The sequence below is a fragment of the Ambystoma mexicanum genome, chromosome 1q (genome assembly GCF_040938575.1).
Source record: "Ambystoma mexicanum isolate Mex_15411 chromosome 1q, UKY_AmexF1_1, whole genome shotgun sequence".
In the NCBI taxonomy this organism is placed as follows: Eukaryota; Metazoa; Chordata; class Amphibia; order Caudata; family Ambystomatidae; genus Ambystoma; species Ambystoma mexicanum.
The window spans coordinates 431,222-455,934 of NC_090922.1; positions in this window are offsets into that span (position 1 = coordinate 431,222).

Consider the following 24,713-nt stretch of genomic DNA (forward strand, 5'->3'; position numbering starts at 1 on the left):
TGCTATAGGAAGTGTCTCAGGATTGTAATGGGAAGGACTTGGATATCACATCTCATGCTATAGGTAGGGCCTCAAGTTTTATATTAGAAGCATTGAGATATCACATCTCATGCTATAGGAAGGGTCTGAGGATTGGAATGGGAAGGAGTTGGATATCACATCTCATGCTATGGGAAGGGTCTCAGGTTTGGTATAAGCAGTGAGATATCACATCTCATGCTATAGGAAGTGTCTCAGGATTGGAATGGGAAGGAGTTGGATATCACATCTCATGTTATAGGAAGGATCTCAGGTTTGGTATAAGCATTGAGATATCACATCTCTGCTATCGGAAGGGTCTCAGGATTGGAATGGGAAGGAGTTGGATATTCCCATCTCATGTTATAGGAAGGGTCTCAGGTTTGGTATTAGAAGCATTGAGATATCACATCTCATGCTATAGGAAGGGTCTCAGGATTGGAATGGGAAGGACTTGGATATCACATCTCATGCTATAGGGAGGGTCTGAAGTTTGATATTAGAAGCTTTGAGATATCACATCTCATGATATCGGAAGGGTCTCAGGATTGGAATGGGAAGGAGTTGGATATCACATCTCATGATAAAGGAAGGGTCTAAGGTTTGGAAGGGGAAGCATTTGGATATCACATCTCATGTTATATTACGGGTCTCACGTTTGTATTAGAAGCATTGAGATATCAAGTCTCATAGTATAGGAAGGGTCTCAGAATTGGAATGGGAAGGAGTTGGATATCACATCTCAAGCTATAGGAAGGGTCTCAGGATTGGAATGGGAAGGACTTGGATATCACATCTCATGCTATAGGAAGGCTCTCAGGTTTGGAAGGGGAAAGAGTTGGATATCACATTTCATGTTAGAGGTAGGATCTCAGGTTTGGTATTAGAGGCATTGAGATATCACATCTCATGCTATCAGAAGGGTCTCAGGAATGGAATGGGAAGGAGTTGGATATCACATCTCATGCTAAAGGGAGGGTCTCAGGTTTGGAAGGGGAAGGATTTGGATATCACATCTCATGTTATAGGAAGGATCTCAGGTTTGGTATTAGAAGCATTGAGATATCACATCTCATGCTATCGGAAGGATCTCAGGTTTGGTATTAGAAGCATTGAGATATCACATCTCATGCTATCAGAAGAGTCTCAGGATTGGAATAGGAAGGAGTTGGATATCACATCTCATGCTAAAGGGAGGGTCTCAGGATTGGAAGGGGAAGGATTTGGATATCACATCTCATGTTATCGGAAGGATCTCACGTTTGGTATTAGAAGTATTGAGATATCATATCATGCTATGGGAAGGGTCTCAGGATTGGAATGGGAAGGAGTTGGATATCACATCTCATGCTATAGGGAGGGTCTCAGGATTGGAATGGGAAGGACTTAGATATCACATATCATGCTATAGGGAGGGTCTCAGTTTTGATATTAGAAGCATTGAGATATCACATCTCATGCTATAGGAAGTGTCTCAGGATTGGAATGGGAAGGTGCTGGATATCACATCTCATGCTAAAGGAAGGGTCTCAGGTTTGGAACGGGAAGGATTTGGATATCACATCTCATGTTATAGGAAGGGTCTCAGGTTTGGTATAAGCATTGAGATATCACATCTCTGCTATCGGAAGTGTCTCAGGATTGGAATGGGAAGGAGTTGGATATCCCATCTCATGTTATAGGACGGGTCTCAGGTTTGTTATTAGAATCATTGAGATATCATATTGCATGCTGTAGGAAGGGTCTAAGGGTTGGAATGGGAAGGACTTGGATATCACATCTCATGCTATAGATAGGCTCTTAGGTTTGGAAAGGGAAGGAGTTGGATATCACATTTCATGTTAGAGGAAGGATCTCAGGTTTGGTATTAGAAGCATTGAGATATCACATCTCATGCTATAGGAAGGGTCTCAGGATTGGAATAGGAAGGAGTTGGATATCACATCTCATGCTAAAGGGAGGGTCTCAGGATTGGAAGGGGAATGATTTGCATATCACATCTCATGTTATCGGAAGGATCTCACGTTTGGTATTAGAAGTATTGAGATATCATATCTCATGCTATAGGAAGGGTCTCAGGATTGGAATGGGAAGGAGTTGGATATCACATCTCATGCTATAGGGAGGGTCTCAGGATTGGAATGGGAAGGACTTAGATATCACATATCATGCTATAGGGAGGGTCTCAGTTTTGATATTAGAAGCATTGAGATATCACATCTCATGCTATAGGAAGTGCCTCAGGATTGGAATGGGAAGGTGCTGGATATCACATCTCATGCTAAAGGAAGGGTCTCAGGTTTGGAACGGGAAGGATTTGGATATCACATCTCATGTTATAGGAAGGGTCTCAGGTTTGGTATAAGCATTGAGATATCACATCTCTGCTATCGGAAGTGTCTCAGGATTGGAATGGGAAGGAGTTGGATATCCCATCTCATGTTATAGGACGGGTCTCAGGTTTGTTATTAGAATCATTGAGATATCATATTGCATGCTGTAGGAAGGGTCTAAGGGTTGGAATGGGAAGGACTTGGATATCACATCTCATGCTATAGATAGGCTCTTAGGTTTGGAAAGGGAAGGAGTTGGATATCACATTTCATGTTAGAGGAAGGATCTCAGGTTTGGTATTAGAAGCATTGAGATATCACATCTCATGCTATAGGAAGGGTCTCAGGATTGGAATAGGAAGGAGTTGGATATCACATCTCATGCTAAAGGGAGGGTCTCAGGATTGGAAGGGGAAGGATTTGGATATCACATCTCATGTTATCGGAAGGATCTCACGTTTGGTATTAGAAGTATTGAGATATCATATCTCATGCTATAGGAAGGGTCTCAGGATTGGAATGGGAAGGAGTTGGATATCACATCTCATGCTATAGGGAGGGTCTCAGGATTGGAATGGGAAGGACTTAGATATCACATATCATGCTATAGGGAGGGTCTCAGTTTTGATATTAGAAGCATTGAGATATCACATCTCATGCTATAGGAAGTGTCTCAGGATTGGAATGGGAAGGTGCTGGATATCACATCTCATGCTAAAGGAAGGGTCTTAGGTTTGGAACAGGAAGGATTTGGATATCACATCTCATGTTATAGGAAGGGTCTCAGGTTTGGTATAAGCATTGAGATATCACATCTCTGCTATCGGAAGTGTCTCAGGATTGGAATGGGAAGGAGTTGGATATCCCATCTCATGTTATAGGACGGGTCTCAGGTTTGTTATTAGAATCATTGAGATATCATATTGCATGCTGTAGGAAGGGTCTAAGGGTTGGAATGGGAAGGACTTGGATATCACATCTCATGCTATAGATAGGCTCTTAGGTTTGGAAAGGGAAGGAGTTGGATATCACATTTCATGTTAGAGGAAGGATCTGAGGTTTGGAATTAGAAGCATTGAGATATCACATCTCATGCTATAGGAAGGGTCTCAGGATTGGAATGGGAAGCAGTTGGATATCACATCTCATGCTATAGGAAGGGTCTCAGGTTTGGTATAAGCATTGAGATATCACATCTCCTGCTATAGGACGGGTCTCAGGATTGGAATGGAAGGAGTTGGATATCACATCTCATGTTATAGGAAGGATCTCAGGTTTGGTATTAGAAGCATTGAGACATCACATCTCATGCTATAGGAAGGGTCTCAGGGTTGGAATGGGAAGGAGTTGGATATCACATCTCATCCAATAGGAAGGGTCTCAGGTTTGGAATGGGAAGGAATTGGATATCACATCTCATGTTATAGGAAGGATCTCAGGTTTGGTATTAGAAGCATTGAGATATCACATCTCATGCTATAGGAAGGGTCTCAGGATTGGAATGTGAAGGATTTGGATATCACATCTCATGCTAAAGGAAGGGTCTCAGGTTTGGTAGAAGCATTGAGATATCACGTCTCTGCTATCGGAAGGGTCTCAGGATTGGATTGGGAAGGAGTTGGATATCACATCGCATGCCATAGGAAGGGTCTCAGGTTTGGTATAAGCATTGAGATATCACATCTCTGCTATCGGAAGGGTCTCAGGATTGGATTGGGAAGGAGTTGGATATCCCTTCTCATGCTATAGGAAGTGTCTCAGGTTGGAATGGGAAGGAGTTGGATATCACATCTCATGTTATAGGAAGGGTCTCAGGATTGGAATGGGAAGGATTTGGATATCACATCTCTTGCTATAGGAAGGGTCTCAGGATTGGAATGGGTAGGAGATGGATATTACTTTCTTGCTATAGGAAGGGTCTCATGTTTGGAATGGGAAGGCGTTGGATATCACATATGCTATAGTTAGTGTCTCAGGTTTGGAACGGGAAGGAGTTGGATATCACATCTCATGTTATAGGAAGGGTCTCAGGTTTGGTATAAGCATTGAGATATCACATCTCTGCTATCGGAAGCGGCTCAGGATTGGAATGGGAAGGAGTTGGATATCCCATCTCATGTTATAGGAAGAGTCTCTGGTTTGGTATTAGAATCATTGAGATATCACATCGCATGCTGTAGGAAGGGTCTAAGGATTGGAATTGGATGGACTTGGATATCACATCTCATGCTATAGGTAGGCTCTCAGGTTTGGTATAAGCATTGAGATATCACATCTCATGCTATAGGAAGGGTCTCAGGATTGGAATGGGAAGGAATTGGATATCACATCTCATGCTATAGGAAGGGTCTCAGATTTGGTATAAGCATTGAGATATCACATCGCATGCTGTAGGAAGGGTCTAAGGATTGGAATGGGATGGACTTGGATATCACATCTCATGCTATAGGTAGGCTCTCAGGTTTGGTATAAGCATTGAGATATCACATCTCATGCTATAGGAAGGGTCTCAGGATTGGAATGGGAAGGAATTGGATATCACATCTCATGCTATAGGAAGGGTCTCAGGTTTGGTATAAGCATTGAGATATCACATCTCATGCTATAGGACGGGTCTCAGGATTGGAATGGAAGGAGTTGGATATCACATCTCATGTTATAGGAAGGATCTCAGGTTTGGTATTAGAAGCATTGAGACATCACATCTCATGCTATAGGAAGGGTCTCAGGGTTGGAATGGGAAGGAGTTGGATATCGCATCTCATCCAATAGGAAGGGTCTCAGGTTTGGAATGGGAAGGAATTGGATATCACATCTCATGTTATAGAAAGGATCTCAGGTTTGGTATTAGAAGCATTGAGATATCACATCTCATGCTATAGGAAGGGTCTCAGGATTGGAATGGGAAGGAGTTGGATATCCCATCTCATGTTATAGGAAGGGTCTCAGGTTTGGTATTAGAAGCATAGAGATATCACATCTCATGCTATAGGAAGGGTCTCAGGATTTGAATGGCAAGGAGTTGGATATCACATCTCATGCCATAGGAAGGGTCTCAGGTTTGGTATAAGCATTGAGATATCACATCTCTGCTATCGGAAGGGTCTCAGGATTGGATTGGGAAGGAGTTAGATATCCCTTCTCATGCTATAGGAAGTGTCTCAGGTTGGAATGGGAAGGAGTTGGATATCACATCTCATGTTATAGGAAGGGTCTCAGGATTGGAATGGGAAGGACTTGGATGTCACATCTCATGCTATAGGGAGGGTCTCAAGTTTGATATTAGAAGCATTGAGATAACAAATCTCATGATATCGGAAGGGTCTCAGGATTGGAATGGGAAGGAGTTGGATATCACATCTCATGATAAAGGAAGGGTCTAAGGTTTGGAAGGGGAAGGATTTGGATATCACATCTCATGTTATAGGACGGGTCTCAGGTTTGGTATTAGAAGCATTGAGATATCAAGTCTCATGGTATAAGAAGGGTCTCAGAATTGGAATGGGAAGGAGTTGGATATCACACCTCAAGCTATAGGAAGGGTCTCAGGATTGGAATGGGAAGGACTTGGATATCACATCTCATGCTATAGGGAGGGTCTCAAGTTTGATATTAGAAGCTTTGAGATATCACATCTCATGATATCGGAAGGGTCTCAGGATTGGAATGGGAAGGAGTTGGATATCACATCTCATGATAAAGGAAGGGTCTAAGGTTTGGAAGGGGAAGGATTTGGATATCACATCTCATGTTATATTACGGGTCTCACGTTTGTATTAGAAGCATTGAGATATCAAGTCTCATAGTATAGGAAGGGTCTCAGAATTGGAATGGGAAGGAGTTGGATATCACATCTCAAGCTATAGGAAGGGTCTCAGGATTGGAATGGGAAGGACTTGGATATCACATCTCATGCTATAGGAAGGCTCTCAGGTTTGGAAGGGGAAAGAGTTGGATATCACATTTCATGTTAGAGGTAGGATCTCAGGTTTGGTATTAGAGGCATTGAGATATCACATCTCATGCTATCAGAAGGGTCTCAGGAATGGAATGGGAAGGACTTGGATATCACATCTCATGCTATAGATAGGCTCTTAGGTTTGGAAAGGGAAGGAGTTGGATATCACATTTCATGTTAGAGGAAGGATCTCAGGTTTGGTATTAGAAGCATTGAGATATCACATCTCATGCTATAGGAAGGGTCTCAGGATTGAAATGGGAAGCAGTTGGATATCACATCTCATGCTATAGGAAGGGTCTCAGGTTTGGTATAAGCATTGAGATATCACATCTCATGCTATAGGACGGGTCTCAGGATTGGAATGGAAGGAGTTGGATATCACATCTCATGTTATAGGAAGGATCTCAGGTTTGGTATTAGAAGCATTGAGACATCACATCTCATGCTATAGGAAGGGTCTCAGGGTTGGAATGGGAAGGAGTTGGATATCACATCTCATCCAATAGGAAGGGTCTCAGGTTTGGAATGGGAAGGAATTGGATATCACATCTCATGTTATAGGAAGGATCTCAGGTTTGGTATTAGAAGCATTGAGATATCACATCTCATGCTATAGGAAGGGTCTCAGGATTGGAATGTGAAGGATTTGGATATCACATCTCATGCTAAAGGAAGGGTCTCAGGTTTGGTAGAAGCATTGAGATATCACGTCTCTGCTATCGGAAGGGTCTCAGGATTGGATTGGGAAGGAGTTGGATATCACATCTCATGCCATAGGAAGGGTCTCAGGTTTGGTATAAGCATTGAGATATCACATCTCTGCTATCGGAAGGATCTCAGGATTGGATTGGGAAGGAGTTGGATATCCCTTCTCATGCTATAGGAAGTGTCTCAGGTTGGAATGGGAAGGAGTTGGATATCACATCTCATGTTATAGGAAGGGTCTCAGGTTTGGTATAAGCATTGAGATATCACATCTCTGCTATCGGAAGGATCTCAGGATTGGATTGGGAAGGAGTTGGATATCCCTTCTCATGCTATAGGAAGTGTCTCAGGTTGGAATGGGAAGGAGTTGGATATCACATCTCATGTTATAGGAAGGGTCTCAGGATTGGAATGGGAAGGATTTGGATATCACATCTCTTGCTATAGGAAGGGTCTCAGGATTGGAATGGGTAGGAGTTGGATATTACTTTCTTGCTATAGGAAGGGTCTCATGTTTGGAATGGGAAGGAGTTGGATATCACATATGCTATAGTTAGTGTCTCAGGTTTGGAACGGGAAGGAGTTGGATATCACATCTCATGTTATAGGAAGGGTCTCAGGTTTGGTATAAGCATTGAGATATCACATCTCTGCTATCGGAAGCGGCTCAGGATTGGAATGGGAAGGAGTTGGATATCCCATCTCATGTTATAGGAAGAGTCTCTGGTTTGGTATTAGAATCATTGAGATATCACATCGCATGCTGTAGGAAGGGTCTAAGGATTGGAATGGGATGGACTTGGATATCACATCTCATGCTATAGGTAGGCTCTCAGGTTTGGTATAAGCATTGAGATATCACATCTCATGCTATAGGAAGGGTCTCAGGATTGGAATGGGAAGGAATTGGATATCACATCTCATGCTATAGGAAGGGTCTCAGATTTGGTATAAGCATTGAGATATCACATCTCATGCTAAAGGAAGGGTCTCAGGATTGGAATGGGAAGGAGTTGTATATGACATCTCAGGCCATAGGAAGGTTCTCAGGTTTGGTATAAGCATTGAGATATCACATCTCTGCTATCGGAAGGGTCTCTGGATTGGAATGGGAAGGAGTTGGATATCCCATCTCATGTTATAGGAAGGGTCTCAGGCTTGGTATTAGAAGCATAGAGATATCACATCTCATGCTATAGGAAGGGTCTCAGGATTTGAATGGCAAGGAGTTGGATATCACATCTCATGCCATAGGAAGGGTCTCAGGTTTGGTATAAGCATTGAGATATCACATCTCTGCTATCGGAAGGGTCTCAGGATTGGATTGGGAAGGAGTTAGATATCCCTTCTCATGCTATAGGAAGTGTCTCAGGTTGGAATGGGAAGGAGTTGGATATCACATCTCATGTTATAGGAAGGGTCTCAGGATTGGAATGGGAAGGACTTGGATGTCACATCTCATGCTATAGGGAGGGTCTCAAGTTTGATATTAGAAGCATTGAGATAACAAATCTCATGATATCGGAAGGGTCTCAGGATTGGAATGGGAAGGAGTTGGATATCACATCTCATGATAAAGGAAGGGTCTAAGGTTTGGAAGGGGAAGGGTTTGGATATCACATCTCATGTTATAGGACGGGTCTCAGGTTTGGTATTAGAAGCATTGAGATATCAAGTCTCATGGTATAAGAAGGGTCTCAGAATTGGAATGGGAAGGAGTTGGATATCACACCTCAAGCTATAGGAAGGGTCTCAGGATTGGAATGGGAAGGAGATTGATATCACATCTCATGCCATAGTATGGGTCTCAGGTTTGGTAGAAGCATTGGGATATCACATCTCATGCTATCGGAAGGGTATCAGTATTGGATTTGGAAGAAGTTGGATATCCCATCTCATGCTATAGGAAGGGTCTCAGGTTGGAATGGGAAGGAGTTGGATATCACATTTCATGTTATAGGAAGGGTCTCAGGATTGGAATGGGAAGGACTTGGATATCATATCTCATGCTATAGGACGGGTCTCAGGTTTGTTATTAGAATCATTGAGATATCATATTGCATGCTGTAGGAAGGGTCTAAGGATTGGAATGGGAAGGACTTGGATATCACATCTCATGCTATAGATAGGCTCTTAGGTTTGGAAAGGGAAGGAGTTGGATATCACATTTCATGTTAGAGGAAGGATCTCAGGTTTGGTATTAGAAGCATTGAGATATCACATCTCATGCTATATGAAGGGTCTCAGGATTGGAATGGGAAGTAGTTGGATATCACATCTCATGCTATAGGAAGGGTCTCAGGTTTGGTATAAGCATTGAGATATCACATCTCATGCTATAGGACAGGTCTCAGGATTGGAATGGAAGGAGTTGGATATCACATCTCATGTTATAGGAAGGATCTCAGGTTTGGTATTAGAAGCATTGAGACATCACATCTCATGCTATAGGAAGGGTCTCAGGGTTGGAATGGGAAGGAGTTGGATATCACATCTCATCCAATAGGAAGGGTCTCAGGTTTGGAATGGGAAGGAATTGGATATCACATCTCATGTTATAGGAAGGATCTCAGGTTTGGTATTAGAAGCATTGAGATATCACATCTCATGCTATAGGAAGGGTCTCAGGATTGGAATGTGAAGGATTTGGATATCACATCTCATGCTAAAGGAAGGGTCTCAGGTTTGGTAGAAGCATTGAGATATCACGTCTCTGCTATCGGAAGGGTCTCAGGATTGGATTGGGAAGGAGTTGGATATCCCTTCTCATGCTATAGGAAGGGTCTCAGGATTTGAATGGCAAGGAGTTGGATATCACATCTCATGCCATAGGAAGGGTCTCAGGTTTGGTATAAGCATTGAGATATCACATCTCTGCTATCGGAAGGGTCTCAGGATTGGAATGGGAAGGAGTTGGATATTCCCATCTCATGTTATAGGAAGGGTCTCAGGTTTGGTATTAGAAGCATTGAGATATCACATCTCATGCTATAGGAAGGGTCTCAGGATTGGAATGGGAAGGACTTGGATATCACATCTCATGCTATAGGGAGGGTCTCAAGTTTGATATTAGAAGCTTTGAGATATCACATCTCATGATATCGGAAGGGTCTCAGGATTGGAATGGGAAGGAGTTGGATATCACATCTCATGATAAAGGAAGGGTCTAAGGTTTGGAAGGGGAAGGATTTGGATATCACATCTCATGTTATATTACGGGTCTCAGGTTTGGTATTAGAAGCATTGAGATATCAAGTCTCAGAGTATAGGAAGGGTCTCAGAATTGGAATGGGAAGGAGTTGGATATCACATCTCAAGCTATAGGAAGGGTCTCAGGATTGGAATGGGAAGGACTTGGATATCACATCTCATGCTATAGGAAGGCTCTCAGGTTTGGAAGGGGAAAGAGTTGGATATCACATTTCATGTTAGAGGTAGGATCTCAGGTTTGGTATTAGAGGCATTGAGATATCACATCTCATGCTATCAGAAGGGTCTCAGGAATGGAATGGGAAGGATTTGGATATCACATCTCATGCTAAAGGGAGGGTCTCAGGTTTGGAAGGGGAAGGATTTGGATATCACATCTCATGTTATAGGAAGGATCTCAGGTTTGGTATTAGAAGCATTGAGATATCACATCTCATGCTATCGGAAGGATCTCAGGTTTGGTATTAGAAGCATTGAGATATCACATCTCATGCTATCAGAAGGGTCTCAGGATTGGAATGGGAAGGAGTTGGATATCACATCTCATGCTAAAGGGAGGGTCTCAGGTTTGGAAGGGGAAGGATTTGGATATCACATCTCATGTTATCGGAAGGATCTCACGTTTGGTATTAGAAGTATTGAGATATCATATCTCATGCTATAGGAAGGGTCTCAGGATTGGAATGGGAAAGAGTTGGATATCACATCTCATGCTATAGGGAGCGTCTCAGGATTGGAATGGGAAGGACTTAGATATCACATATCATGCTATAGGGAGGGTCTCAGTTTTGATATTAGAAGCATTGAGATATCACATCTCATGCTATCGGAAGTGTCTCAGGATTGGAATGGGAAGGAGCTGGATATCACATCTCATGCTAAAGGAAGGGTCTCAGGTTTGGAACGGGAAGGATTTGGATATCACATCTCATGTTATAGGAAGGGTCTCAGGTTTGGTATAAGCATTGAGATATCACATCTCTGCTATCGGAAGTGTCTCAGGATTGGAATGGGAAGGAGTTGGATATCACATCTCATGTTATAGGACGGGTCTCAGGTTTGTTATTAGAATCATTGAGATATCATATTGCATGCTGTAGGAAGGGTCTAAGGGTTGGAATGGGAAGGACTTGGATATCACATCTCATGCTATAGATAGGCTCTTAGGTTTGGAAAGGGAAGGAGTTGCATATCACATTTCATGTTAGAGGAAGGATCTCAGGTTTGGTATTAGAAGCATTGAGATATCACATCTCATGCTATAGGAAGGGTCTCAGGATTGGAATGGGAAGTAGTTGGATATCACATCTCATGCTATAGGAAGGGTCTCAGGTTTAGTATAAGCATTGAGATATCACATCTCATGCTATAGGACGGGTCTCAGGATTGGAATGGAAGGAGTTGGATATCACATCTCATGTTATAGGAAGGATCTCAGGTTTGGTATTAGAAGCATTGAGACATCACATCTCATGCTATAGGAAGGGTCTCAGGGTTGGAATGGGAAGGAGTTGGATATCACATCTCATCCAATAGGAAGGGTCTCAGGTTTGGAATGGGAAGGAATTGGATATCACATCTCATGTTATAGGAAGGATCTCAGGTTTGGTATTAGAAGCATTGAGATATCACATCTCATGCTATAGGAAGGGTCTCAGGATTGGAATGTGAAGGATTTGGATATCACATCTCATGCTAAAGGAAGGGTCTCAGGTTTGGTAGAAGCATTGAGATATCACGTCTCTGCTATCGGAAGGGTCTCAGGATTGGATTGGGAAGGAGTTGGATATCCCTTCTCATGCTATAGGAAGGGTCTCAGGATTTGAATGGCAAGGAGTTGGATATCACATCTCATGCCATAGGAAGGGTCTCAGGTTTGGTATAAGCATTGAGATATCACATCTCTGCTATCGGAAGGGTCTCAGGATTGGATTGGGAAGGAGTTGGATATCCCTTCTCATGCTATAGGAAGTGTCTCAGGTTGGAATGGGAAGGAGTTGGATATCACATCTCATGTTATAGGAAGGGTCTCAGGATTGGAATGGGAAGGATTTGGATATCACATCTCTTGCTATAGGAAGGGTCTCAGGATTGGAATGGGTAGGAGTTGGATATTACTTTCTTGCTATAGGAAGGGTCTCATGTTTGGAATGGGAAGGAGTTGGATATCACATATGCTATAGTTAGTGTCTCAGGTTTGGAACGAGAAGGAGTTGGATATCACATCTCATGTTATAGGAAGGGTCTCAGGTTTGGTATAAGCATTGAGATATCACATCTCTGCTATCGGAAGCGGCTCAGGATTGGAATGGGAAGGAGTTGGATATCCCATCTCATGTTATAGTAAGAGTCTCTGGTTTGGTATTAGAATCATTGAGATATCACATCGCATGCTGTAGGAAGGGTCTAAGGATTGGAATGGGATGGACTTGGATATCACATCTCATGCTATAGGTAGGCTCTCAGGTTTGGTATAAGCATTGAGATATCACATCTCATGCTATAGGAAGGGTCTCAGGATTGGAATGGGAAGGATTTGGATATCACATCTCATGCTATAGGAAGGGTCTCAGATTTGGTATAGGCATTGAGATATCACATCTCATGCTAAAGGAAGGGTCTCAGGATTGGAATGTTAAGGAGTTGTATATGACATCTCAGGCCATAGGAAGGGTCTCAGGTTTGGTATAAGCATTGAGATATCACATCTCTGCTATCGGAAGGTTCTCAGGATTGGAATGGGAAGGAGTTGGATATCCCATCTCATGTTATAGGAAGGGTCTCAGGTTTGGTATTAGAAGCATAGAGATATCACATCTCATGCTATAGGAAGGGTCTCAGGATTGTAATGGGAAGGACTTGGATGTCACATCTCATGCTATAGGGAGGGTCTCAAGTTTGATATTAGAAGCATTGAGATAACAAATCTCATGATATCGGTAGGGTCTCAGGATTGGAATGGGAAGGAGTTGGATACCACATCTCACGATAAAGGAAGGGTCTAAGGTTTGGAAGGGGAAGGATTTGGATATCACATCTCATGTTATAGGACGGGTCTCAGGTTTGGTATTAGAAGCATTGAGATATCAAGTCTCATGGTATAAGAAGGGTCTCAGAATTGGAATGGGAAGGAGTTGGATATCACACCTCAAGCTATAGGAAGGGTCTCAGGATTGGAATGGGAAGGAGTTTTATATCACATCTCATGCGATAGTATGGGTCTCAGGTTTGGTAGAAGCATTGGGATATCACATCTCATGCTATCGGAAGGGTATCAGTATTGGATTTGGAAGAAGTTGGATATCCCATCTCATGCTATAGGAAGGGTCTCAGGTTGGAATGGGAAGGAGTTGGATATCACATTTCATGTTATAGGAAGGGTCTCAGGATTGGAATGGGAAGGACTTGGATATCATATCTCATGCTATAGGACGGGTCTCAGGTTTGTTATTAGAATCATTGAGATATCATATTGCATGCTGTAGGAAGGGTCTAAGGATTGGAATGGGAAGGACCTGGATATCACATCTCATGCTATAGATAGGCTCTTAGGTTTGGAAAGGGAAGGAGTTGGATATCACATTTCATGTTAGAGGATGGATCTCAGGTTTGGTATTAGAAGCATTGAGATATCACATCTCATGCTATAGGAAGGGTCTCAGGATTGGAATGGGAAGTAGTTGGATATCACATCTCATGCTATAGGAAGGGTCTCAGGTTTGGTATAAGGATTGAGATATCACATCTCATGCTATAGGACGGGTCTCAGGATTGGAATGGAAGGAGTTGGATATCACATCTCATGTTATAGGAAGGATCTCAGGTTTTGTATTAGAAGCATTGAGACATCACATCTCATGCTATAGGAAGGGTCTCAGGGTTGGAATGGGAAGGAGTTGGATATCACATCTCATCCAATAGGAAGGGTCTCAGGTTTGGTAAGTGAAGGAGTTGGATATCACATTTCATGTTAGAGGAAGGATCTCAGGTTTGGTATTAGGGGCATTGAGATATCACATCTCATGCTATAGGAAGGGTCTCAGGTTTGGTATAAGGATTGAGATATCACATCTCATGCTATAGGACGGGTCTCAGGATTGGAATGGGAAGGAGTTGGATATCACATCTCATGCTATAGGAAGGGTCTCAGGTTTGGTAGAAGCATTGAGATATCACATCTCATGCTATAGGAAGGGTCTCAGGATTGGAATGGAAGGAGTTGGATATCACATCTCATGCTAAAGGGAGGGTCTCAGGTTTGGAAGGGGAAGGAGTTGGATATTCCCATCTCATGTTATAGGAAGGGTCTCAGGTTTAGTATTAGAAGCATTGAGATATCACATCTCATGCTATAGGAAGGGTCTCAGGATTGGAATGGGAAGGACTTGGATATCACATCTCATGCTATAGGGAGGGTCTCAAGTTTGATATTAGAAGCTTTGAGATATCACATCTCATGATATCGGAAGGGTCTCAGGATTGGAATGGGAAGGAGTTGGATATCACATCTCATGATAAAGGAAGTGTTAGGAAAGATTTCGTAATTGTAGGCAATTTTCCTTCCATGTGGCAACCCCTAAACTTTTTGCTGTCGTTTTTCACCTTGTTCTTGACTTTGCCAGAGAAGTGCAGCCTTCTGCTGCACTCCTCTGGGCTTTCGCTCCTTTTCTTATGGGGAAACTGACATGCCCTTAAGACAGTCAGTACCGGGGAACGCTGTTTCCCGTAGTTTCTTTTATCGTGTTGCGGCTTTAGTGCAACATGACACAAGAGGGCACTGTAAGCTAAGTTACAGCTCTCTTGGGTCTCTAGCCTTCTACAGGCCCTAGATACTCGTTTAGGATTGTATTTGATCGGTGCAAGTCATTCAGGGACTGGAATGGTGGCAGCAATCGTTTTGTGTATTTTGAGCTCCTTTTGGCGTTCTGAGCGCATTTTTCGCGCTGAACCCAAAATGGTGGCCTGGCTCCCAAAATGGCCAGACCACGAGGCTCCTTTGTCCTGTCCACTGACCGTCTTGCTCCCTTCACCTTCCCCAGGTCGAGCGACCCGGGGCCTTCCTTATTTGGGCATGTACTTTCCAGCGAAACACGGATGCTTTCGCAGGCTTCTACATGTCTTTTGTGTGCCTCCAGGGTGTGGGCTGGGATGTCTGGTCCCAATACACATCCTGGGTGCCAGAGAGTCTAGGGTAGTGTGAATGCCTGGGACCACCGTGGTCCGTGATTGGTCCACGTATGGTATGTGTGTTGATGAGCGGATCTCCCATTGGCTCCCCTCCGTTTTGGCGCGAAGGGAACCGTGGATAAGAGGGGGCTGGAAACACCACTACCATGTCGATCTCCTGAGTTCTCACGAACGAAGGAATACAGGAGCCAAGTATCCTGCAACCAAGAGGCTGGACCGAGGAATCGATGGTGACCCGCTGAAGGACTCCTCCTTTGCACTGCTGTCTTCCTGTGAAACCCTTTCCTCCTTTGATCGAACCAGAAGGCCTGTACTGGTGCTTCGACCTTTGGAATAGCAGGAACAGCTCTTCCCGGCGACTTCATCATCTCCTGCCAAGTAAGCCTTCGAAAGTGTCTCTGGGCCATCCAGTTGACTGACCAGCTTACAAGGGAGTCCTGCTCTGTAACCGCCGCCAGGTTGTGTTGTATCCCGAGTCCTTGCCACTCTCCCACGCTTCGTGCACTTGGCGTTCCCAGGTCTGAAGGGAGGAGTGTACATTTGGCTCGGATACACACGGCCGCTCCGTTGCCCTGCGGTGGTGACAAAACTGTGCAGGTTTCTTCGATTGGGACGTCTTTTTGCTCTACACGACGACGAGGCATTTCCCGACTCTTCTGAACCTGCCAGCTGCTGAAACTGACGTGGAGAAGCCTGGGTCTGCTTCCATCGGGGACCGGTGAGTAGTTTAGCTAGGATCTGGTCGCCCTCCTGCAGTAGCCCATTGCTTTTCCCCGCTGTGTAAAAACAGCACCCTTTTGTCCGTACTCACGCTCTGCTTCTGCTCACTGTGGAGGCTGCGCTTGAGTCGCGGAACCTGTTCTTCTTCTGTGGTGCACTAACCCGAACTGCCTGACTTCCTCCGAAGAGCTTCTCCTTTTGCCCGTTGGCACCAGCGTGGGCAGGTACTTTGAGCACAAGGCTCCACTCTTCGCAGGGCTCGGACTTCCATCTAGTTAGGTGCCTCTGAAGGCGAACTGAGTCTAAAGCATTATCGCACTGCCTGTTTTCCTTCCCTTGCAGGTGGACTACACATTTCGTGCCTCTAATGCTTGAGACTGTCGTGTTTGTATATATATTGTGTTGATATGGTATGTGTTGGCTTAATATTGTGATATTGTGATTTTCTCGCTACGGTCGTTGTTTTAAAGGCCTTAAAATAAATGTGTTTATATTTTTGATGTAACACCTGTTTGGAGTAGTTTGTAAGCGCTCTTGCTTTGTGTGCTCATTGCGGGCTTTCAGTCACCCTCACCCCTCTTGAGACCTAGTCTTGACCGCCGCGATCGCTACCTTGATTGGTCTGGCTCGTCCAGAGGTTACCCTGTTCCAAGTAATTAGGTTGGCCTTCTGAACTTCTGCGCCACCAGGACAGAGTTCAGAAATCCGTCTTAACAAATTGGTGTACAGCGGTGGGATACGACTGAAGGTATCTAGTGTTGCGCACGAACTAAGGCATTTCAGGTTATTCCAACCAGGACACGTAGTGAATTGTTGTAGTATAACTTTAAAAAGGCCATAGTCCTATCTAACAGTATGGAAACAAATACCTTCTTAACTTTAAATGCTTCCAAATCAGAAACATTGAAGAAGATGTGTGCGGAGAGAGGTGTTTCCTCTCAAGGCACGAAATTGGAAATGATCCAAAGAATCGTGGCGTGGCAAGAAGCGCAGCTTGACGCTATAACTTCTGAGGACAGTGCGGAAGGTGGTGGGGCTGCTCTCACTGGTAGAACCGACGGTTCTGCCGCCGCACTGATCCATCGCGACCACGAGGACAGGGAGGACCAGATGTCTAATGTTTCCTCTGCCAGTGCTGATGGGGAGGCTATGCTTGAATTCAAGAAGCAAGAGCTGCGGTTTAGGCAGCAGGAGCTTGAATTCAGCATAGCCAAACTAAAAATCGAACAGGCAGAAAAACAAAAAGACAGGGATCACCAGTTGGAACTGGCCAAGCTTCAGTTTGCAAATGGGTCCAAGGGTCCTGGACATGGGTCTGGGGCCTCCTCTCATCCATGATTTCCGAAAGATCTGCTCAGTGTGTATGAAGAAAGGAATGACATTATGGACTGGCTGAATGCGTTTGAGTATGCATGCGAAGTTCAAGAAGTTGACAATGCTGATAAGATTGCGTGGTTGCTCAGTAGACTGCCCCATTCTGGCTGTAGTGCCATCATGGAAATGTCGAAGGCTGAGCGAGCTGATTTCGCAATGTTAAAGCAAACTCTCATTTTAAAGTTTGGGAAGACTCCGGCCCAATATTTAAAGCGTTTTCGAGAGTATAAGAAAAAGGAAGGTGGTACTTGGGTATCTTATGTCGCTGAATCCTTGAAAAACTTAACTGGCTGGGTCGAAGGTTATAAGGTTTCTACCTTCGAAGGCATGATAAATCTTGTCATGCTGGAACACAGTTTTGCTTCTTCTTCCCCGGAGCTTAAGCAGCATTTGGCCGATTCGAAGGAGATAGATCCTAAGAAGCTGGCCATTGCAGCAGATTTATGGGTGTCACATCGAGTGTCCCATAAGGACAAAACTCATCCTGGTAAGCAGGAGGAAGGGAAAAAGTCCCAAGATATGGAGGGTGTAGAATCTGCTAAATCTTCTTCCCATAAGGGCCACAAAAAGAAAAACAAGGGTAAGACACAAGAGAACTCACAGGGTAGTGGAGGTCAGCCTCCGAAACAGAACTCTGGTTACAATAAGCCTCCCTACGTAAACAGACCCACTGGGCTTGTTTTTCTTGTGGAGCAACTGACCACGTGAAGGGGGATCCCCGTTGTAAGGTTAGACCTTTGGGGGTCCACTCCGCTAATCTGGCCTTCTCCTCCTACGAGGAAGAAGAGATTACAGGAGCATCCTTCTCCTCAGACTCATTTCCCAGCGGGATAGAGGCTGAGGTAGTTTTAGTGTCCCTGGGTTCCTGGGAGCCTAAAGTCGCAGAGGCTTATGCTAGGATTCCGGATAATACCAAGCACTACTTTAAAGACAGTGTGCTGATCAATGGAGTGGATACTCCAGCTCTTAGGGATAGTGGGTGCAGTCGCACTGTAGTGGATTCTACCTTGGTAGACTCAGAGGAAGTTGCCAGAGCTACTCTGATGCCCACTAAGTTGGCTGACGGCCCCCTCCGTATGTTTCCCGTAATACCTGTAAATCTTACTTTAAATGGTACAGCAGTCAGGATTCCAGTGAGCATTCAGAGAAACGTCCCGGGAAAGGTCTGGTTAGGTAATGATCTCAGAGCTTTAGGGCTCGTAGGAGACACTGCCGAAAGACCCTACACACAGTCTCAAGCACGGGCAGCATTGGCCAAGTCCAATACGCCGCCCCAGCCAAAGGGGAAACCCAAGGCGAAAGGAGTCAACAAGTCACGACGAGGGAAAGAGAATATTCCCCCGAGCTCGCCTACCACTGCGGTGGAGGAAGTTGGTCAATCGCCCGGGCCTGACGAGGAGGTGGCGATGCCTGAAGTATTCGACCCCAACGATCATCCTGAACTAAAAGACTTGTTAGTTGAAGGAGGTCCTGATAGGGACGAATTCAGTAAAGGCCAAACTGAGTGCCCATCTCTGGAAGGCCTAAGGAGACAGGCCTGCTCCCAGCTTGAGGGTGAACCTCCTGGGAAGCATAGGATTTATTGGGAAGGTGGACTCCTGTATAGTGAGCCCACAGAGTCTACAGAAGGAGACCATAGGAGGTTGGTGGTTCCCCTTGCTGTTAGGCCCTTCCTCCTGCAGTTGGCGCATGACGTTCCCCTTGCTGGTCACCTTGGTATGAGGAGGACCAAGCAAAGGTTATCCATGCACTTCTACTGGCCCAAGATGGGGGAGCAAGTAGAAAGTCACTGCAGGAGTTGTGCCGCCTGCCAGTTGTCTGGTAAGGTTGGCGCGACAATCCAAGCTCCGTTGGTACCGCTCCCAGTTGTGGGGGTACCATTTGAAAGGGTAGGGATCGACATCGTTGGTCCCCTTGACCCGCAAACATCCTCGGGCAATAGGTTTATCCTGGTGCTGGTCGACCATGCAACCCGGTATCCTGAGGCCATCCCATTGAAAACTGTAACTGCCAAGTCAGTTGCAGAAGCTTTACTTGGCATATTTACTAGGGTTGGCTTCCCTAAAGAAGTTGTGTCGGATCATGGCAGCAACTTTATGTCGAAGTATAGGCAGGCTATGTGGAAAGAATGTGGGGTCACCTACAGGTTCTCTTCTGCATACCACCCTCAGACCAATGGTCTGGGGGGGCGTTTCAACAGGACGTTAAAGAGCGTGATTGGGGCTCTGGAGGAGCCTCAGAGAAGAAAATGGGATCTTCTTGTTTCATGCTTACTGTTTGCCTACCGAGAGGTACCACAGGAGGGTGTTGGCTTCAGCCCCTTCGAACTTCTGTTCGGTCATCTCGTACGGGGACCCTTAGCCATCGTCAAAGAGGGATGGGAGATGCCCACTCCCCCTGTTACTACCAATGTAGTTGATTATGTGCTAGGGCTCAGAAAACGGATGGTACTTCTGATGGGCTTGGCTAGTGATAAATTGAAGGCAGGACAAGCGCTGGTGAAACCTTGGTACGACCAGAAAGCTTCCCTCATCAACTTTACACTTGGTCAGCAAGTCCTGATCATGAATCCCATAAGGCCTCGAGCTTTACCGGACAAATGGTCAGGCCCTTACCCAGTGGTGGAGCCCCTGGGTGAGGTTAACTATTCAGTGGACCTTGGAAGGCCTGGACAGGCTCCAAAAGTGTTTCACGTGAATAGGCTGAAGGCTTTCGGCCCAAGCGTCGAAATCGCAGCACTGCTACTGGCTTCAGACGTTGCGGGAGAGGAGTCTGAACCTCTCCCCGACCTGTTCCCAAGCAGTCCTTCAGATAGCTCTTTTGAGGGTGTCCGAGTGGCCCCTCACCAAAATGGACAAGGCTCAGTGGTTTACCTTGGACATGAAGTAGGTGGAGGGAGGAGACAGCCTCTACCCAGTAAAGTACAAGCAGTACAAGACTGGCCTACCCCCACTACGCAAACCCAAGTGAGAGCCTTCTTAGGACTCACGGGGTATTACCGCAATTTTGTGGCAGACTATGGCACCATAGCTGCTCCTCTGACTGCCCTCACAACTCCGAAGAAACCCAAGAAGGTAACTTGGACCGACGAGTGTGAGAAGGCCTTCAATGGCTTAAAAGACTCCTTGTGCCAGGCCCCTGTCCTTAGGGCACCTGATTATCAAAGACCTTTTATCGTGCAGACGGACGCCTCTGACACTGGGATAGGAGCTGTACTATCACAAGTAGATGAGAAGGGTAAGGAACACCCTATCGGTTTTATTAGTCGCCAGCTTAAGGACAGAGAGCTCAGATGGTCCACGGTAGAGAAAGAATGTTTCTCTGTTGTGTGGGCCCTAAGGAAGCTGAGGCCCTACCTCTATGGGACCCACTTCACTGTGCAAACTGACCATAAGCCGTTAAAGTGGCTAATGAACATGAAGGGGAGAATCCAAAGTTGCTTAGGTGGTCCATAAGTCTACAAGGCTTCGACTTCACTATTGAGCATAGGCCAGGTGTCCAACATAGCAATGCTGATGGGTTGTCCAGAATGTTTAACCGACCTGAACAAGAGACTCATCCAGGGGTGGATTAGTTCCCCCTGTCCATAGTCTGGGAGGGGCGAGTGTTAGGAAAGATTTCGTAATTGTAGGCAATTTTCCTTCCATGTGGCAACCCCTAAACTTTTTGCTGTTGTTTTTCACCTTGTTCTTGACTTTGCCAGAGAAGTGCAGGCTTCTGCTGCACTCCTCTGGGCTTTCGCTCCTTTTCTTATGGGGAAACTGACATGCCCTTAAGACAGTCAGTACCGGGGAACGCTGTTTCCCGTAGTTTCTTTTATCGTGTTGCGGCTTTAGTGCAACATGACACAAGAGGGCACTGTAAGCTAAGTTACAGCTCTCTTGGGTCTCTAGCCTTCTACAGGCCCTAGATACTCGTTTAGGATTGTATTTGATCGGTGCAAGTCATTCAGGGACTGGAATGGTGGCAGCGATCGTTTTGTGTATTTTGAGCTCCTTTTGGCGTTCTGAGCACATTTTTCGCGCTGAACCCAAAATGGTGGCCTGGCTCCCAAAATGGCCAGACCACGAGGCTCCTTTGTCCTGTCCACTGACCGTCTTGCTCCCTTCACCTTCCCCAGGTCGAGCGACCCGGGGCCTTCCTTATTTGGGCATGTACTTTCCCGCGAAACACGGATGCTTTCGCAGGCTTCTACATGTCTTTTGTGTGCCTCCAGGGTGTGGGCTGGGATGTCTGGTCCCAATACACATCCTGGGTGCCAGAGAGTCTAGGGTGGTGTGAATGCCTGGGACCACCGTGGTCCGTGATAGGTCCACGAATGGTGTGAGTGTTGATGAGCGGATCTCCCATTGGGTCCCCTCCGTTTTGGCGCGAAGGGAACCGTGGATAAGAGGGGGCTGGAAACACCACTACCATGTCGATCTCCTGAGTTCTCACGAACGAAGGAATACAGGAGCCAAGTATCCTGCAACCAAGAGGCTGAACCGAGGAATCGCTGGTGACCCGCTGAAGGACTGCTCCTCTGCACTGCTGTCGCCTTGTGAAACCCTTTCCTCCTTTGATCGAACCAGAAGGCCTGTACTGGTGCTTCGACCTTTGGAATAGCAGGAACAGCTATTCCCGGCGACTTCATCATCTCCTGCCAAGTAAGCCTTCGGAAGTGTCTCTGGGCCATTAAGTTGACTGACCAGCTTACAAGGGAGTCCTGCTCTGTAACCGCCGCCAGGTTGTGTTGTATCCCGAGTCCTTGCCACTCTCCCACGCTTCGTGCACTTGGCGTTCCCAGGTCTGAAGGGAGGAGTGTACATTTGGCTCGGATACACACGGCCGCTCCGTTGCCCTGCGGTGGTGACAAAACTGTGCAGGTTTCTTCGATTGGGACGTCTTTTTGCTCTACACGACGACGAGGCATTTCCCGACTCTTCTGAACCTGCCAGCTGCTGAAACTAACGTGGAGAAGCCTGGGTCTGCTTGCATCGGGGACCGGTGAGTAGTTTAGCTAGGATCTGGTCGCCCTCCTGCAGTATCCCATTGCTTTTCCCCGCTGTGTAAAAACAGCACCCTTTTGTCCGTACTCGCGCTCTGCTTCTGCTCGCTGTGGAGGCTGCGCTTGAGTCGCGGAACCTGTTCTTCTTCTGTGGTGCACTAACCCGAACTGCCTGACTTCCTCCGAAGAGCTTCTCCTTTTGCCCATTGGCACCAGCGTGGGCAGGTACTTTGAGCACAAGGCTCCACTCTTCGCAGGGCTCGGACTTCCATCTAGTTAGGTGCCTCTGAAGGCGAACTGAGTCTAAAGCATTATCGCACTGCCTGTTTTCCTTCCCTTGCAGGTGGACTACACATTTCGTGCCTCTAATGCTTGAGACTGTCGTGTTTGTATATATATTGTGTTGATATGGTATGTGTTGGCTTAATATTGTGATATTGTGATTTTCTCGCTACGGTCGTTGTTTTAAAGGCCTTAAAATAAATGTGTTTATATTTTTGATATAACACCTGTTTGGAGTAGTTTGTAAGCGCTCTTGCTTTGTGTGCTCATTGCGGGCTTTCAGTCACCCTCACCCCTCTTGAGACCTAGTCTTGACCGCCGCGATCGCTACCTTGATTGGTCTGGCTCGTCCAGAGGTTACCCTGTTCCAAGTAATTAGGTTGGCCTTCTGAACTTCTGCGCCACCAGGACAGAGTTCAGAAATCCGTCCTAACAGGAAGGGTCTAAGGTTTGGAAGGGGAAGGATTTGGATATCACATCTCATGTTATATTACGGGTCTCAGGTTTGGTATTAGAAGCATTGAGACATCGGGTCTCAGAATTGGAATGGGAAGGAGTTGGTTATCACATCTCAAGCTATAGGAAGGGTCTCAGGATTGGAATGGGAAGGACTTGGATATCACATCTCATGCTATAGGAAGGCTCTCAGGTTTGGAAGGGGAAAGAGTTGGATATCACATTTCATGTTAGAGGTAGGATCTCAGGTTTGGTATTAGAGGCATTGATATATCACATCTCATGCTATCGGAAGGATCTCAGGTTTGGTATTAGAAGCATTGAGATATCACATCTCATGCTATCAGAAGGGTCTCAGGATTGGAATGGGAAGGAGTTGGATATCACATCTCATGCTAAAGGGAGGGTCTCAGGTTTGGAAGGGGAAGGATTTGGATATCAATCTCATGTTATAGGAAGGATCTCAGGTTTGGTATTAGAAGCATTGAGATATCACATCTCATGCTATCGGAAGGATCTCAGGTTTGGTATTAGAAGCATTGAGATATCACATCTCATGCTATCAGAAGGGTCTCAGGATTGGAATGGGAAGGAGTTGGATATCACATCTCATGCTAAAGGGAGGGTCTCAGGTTTGGAAGGGGAAGGATTTGGATATCACATCTCATGTTATCGGAAGGATCTCACGTTTGGTATTAGAAGTATTGAGATATCATATATCATGCTATAGGAAGGGCCTCAGGATTGGAATGGGAAAGAGTTGGATATCACATCTCATGCTATAGGGAGTGTCTCAGGATTGGAATGGGAAGGACTTAGATATCACATAGCATGCTATAGGGAGGGTCTCAGTTTTGATATTAGAAGCATTGAGTTTTCACATCTCATGCTATCGGAAGTGTCTCGGGATTGGAATGGGAAGGAGCTGGATATCACATCTCATGCTATCGGAAGTGTCTCAGGATTGGAATGGGAAGGAGCTGGATATCACATCTCATGCTAAAGGAACGGTCTCAGGTTTGGAACGGGAAGGATTTGGATATCACATCTCATGTTATAGGAAGGGTCTCAGGTTTGGTATAAGCATTGAGATATCACATCTCTGCTATCGGAAGTGTCTCAGGATTGGAATGGGAAGGAGTTGGATATCCCATCTCATGTTATAGGACGGGTCTCAGGTTTGTTATTAGAATCATTGAGATATCATATTGCATGCTGTAGGAAGGGTCTAAGGGTTGGAATGGGAAGGACTTGGATATCACATCTCATGCTATAGATAGGCTCTTAGGTTTGGAAAGGGAAGGAGTTGGATATCACATTTCATGTTAGAGGAAGGATCTCAGGTTTGGTATTAGAAGCATTGAGATATCACATCTCATGCTATAGGAAGGGTCTCAGGATTGGAATGGGAAGTAGTTGGATATCACATCTCATGCTATAGGAAGGATCTCAGGTTTGGTATTAGAGGCATTGATATATC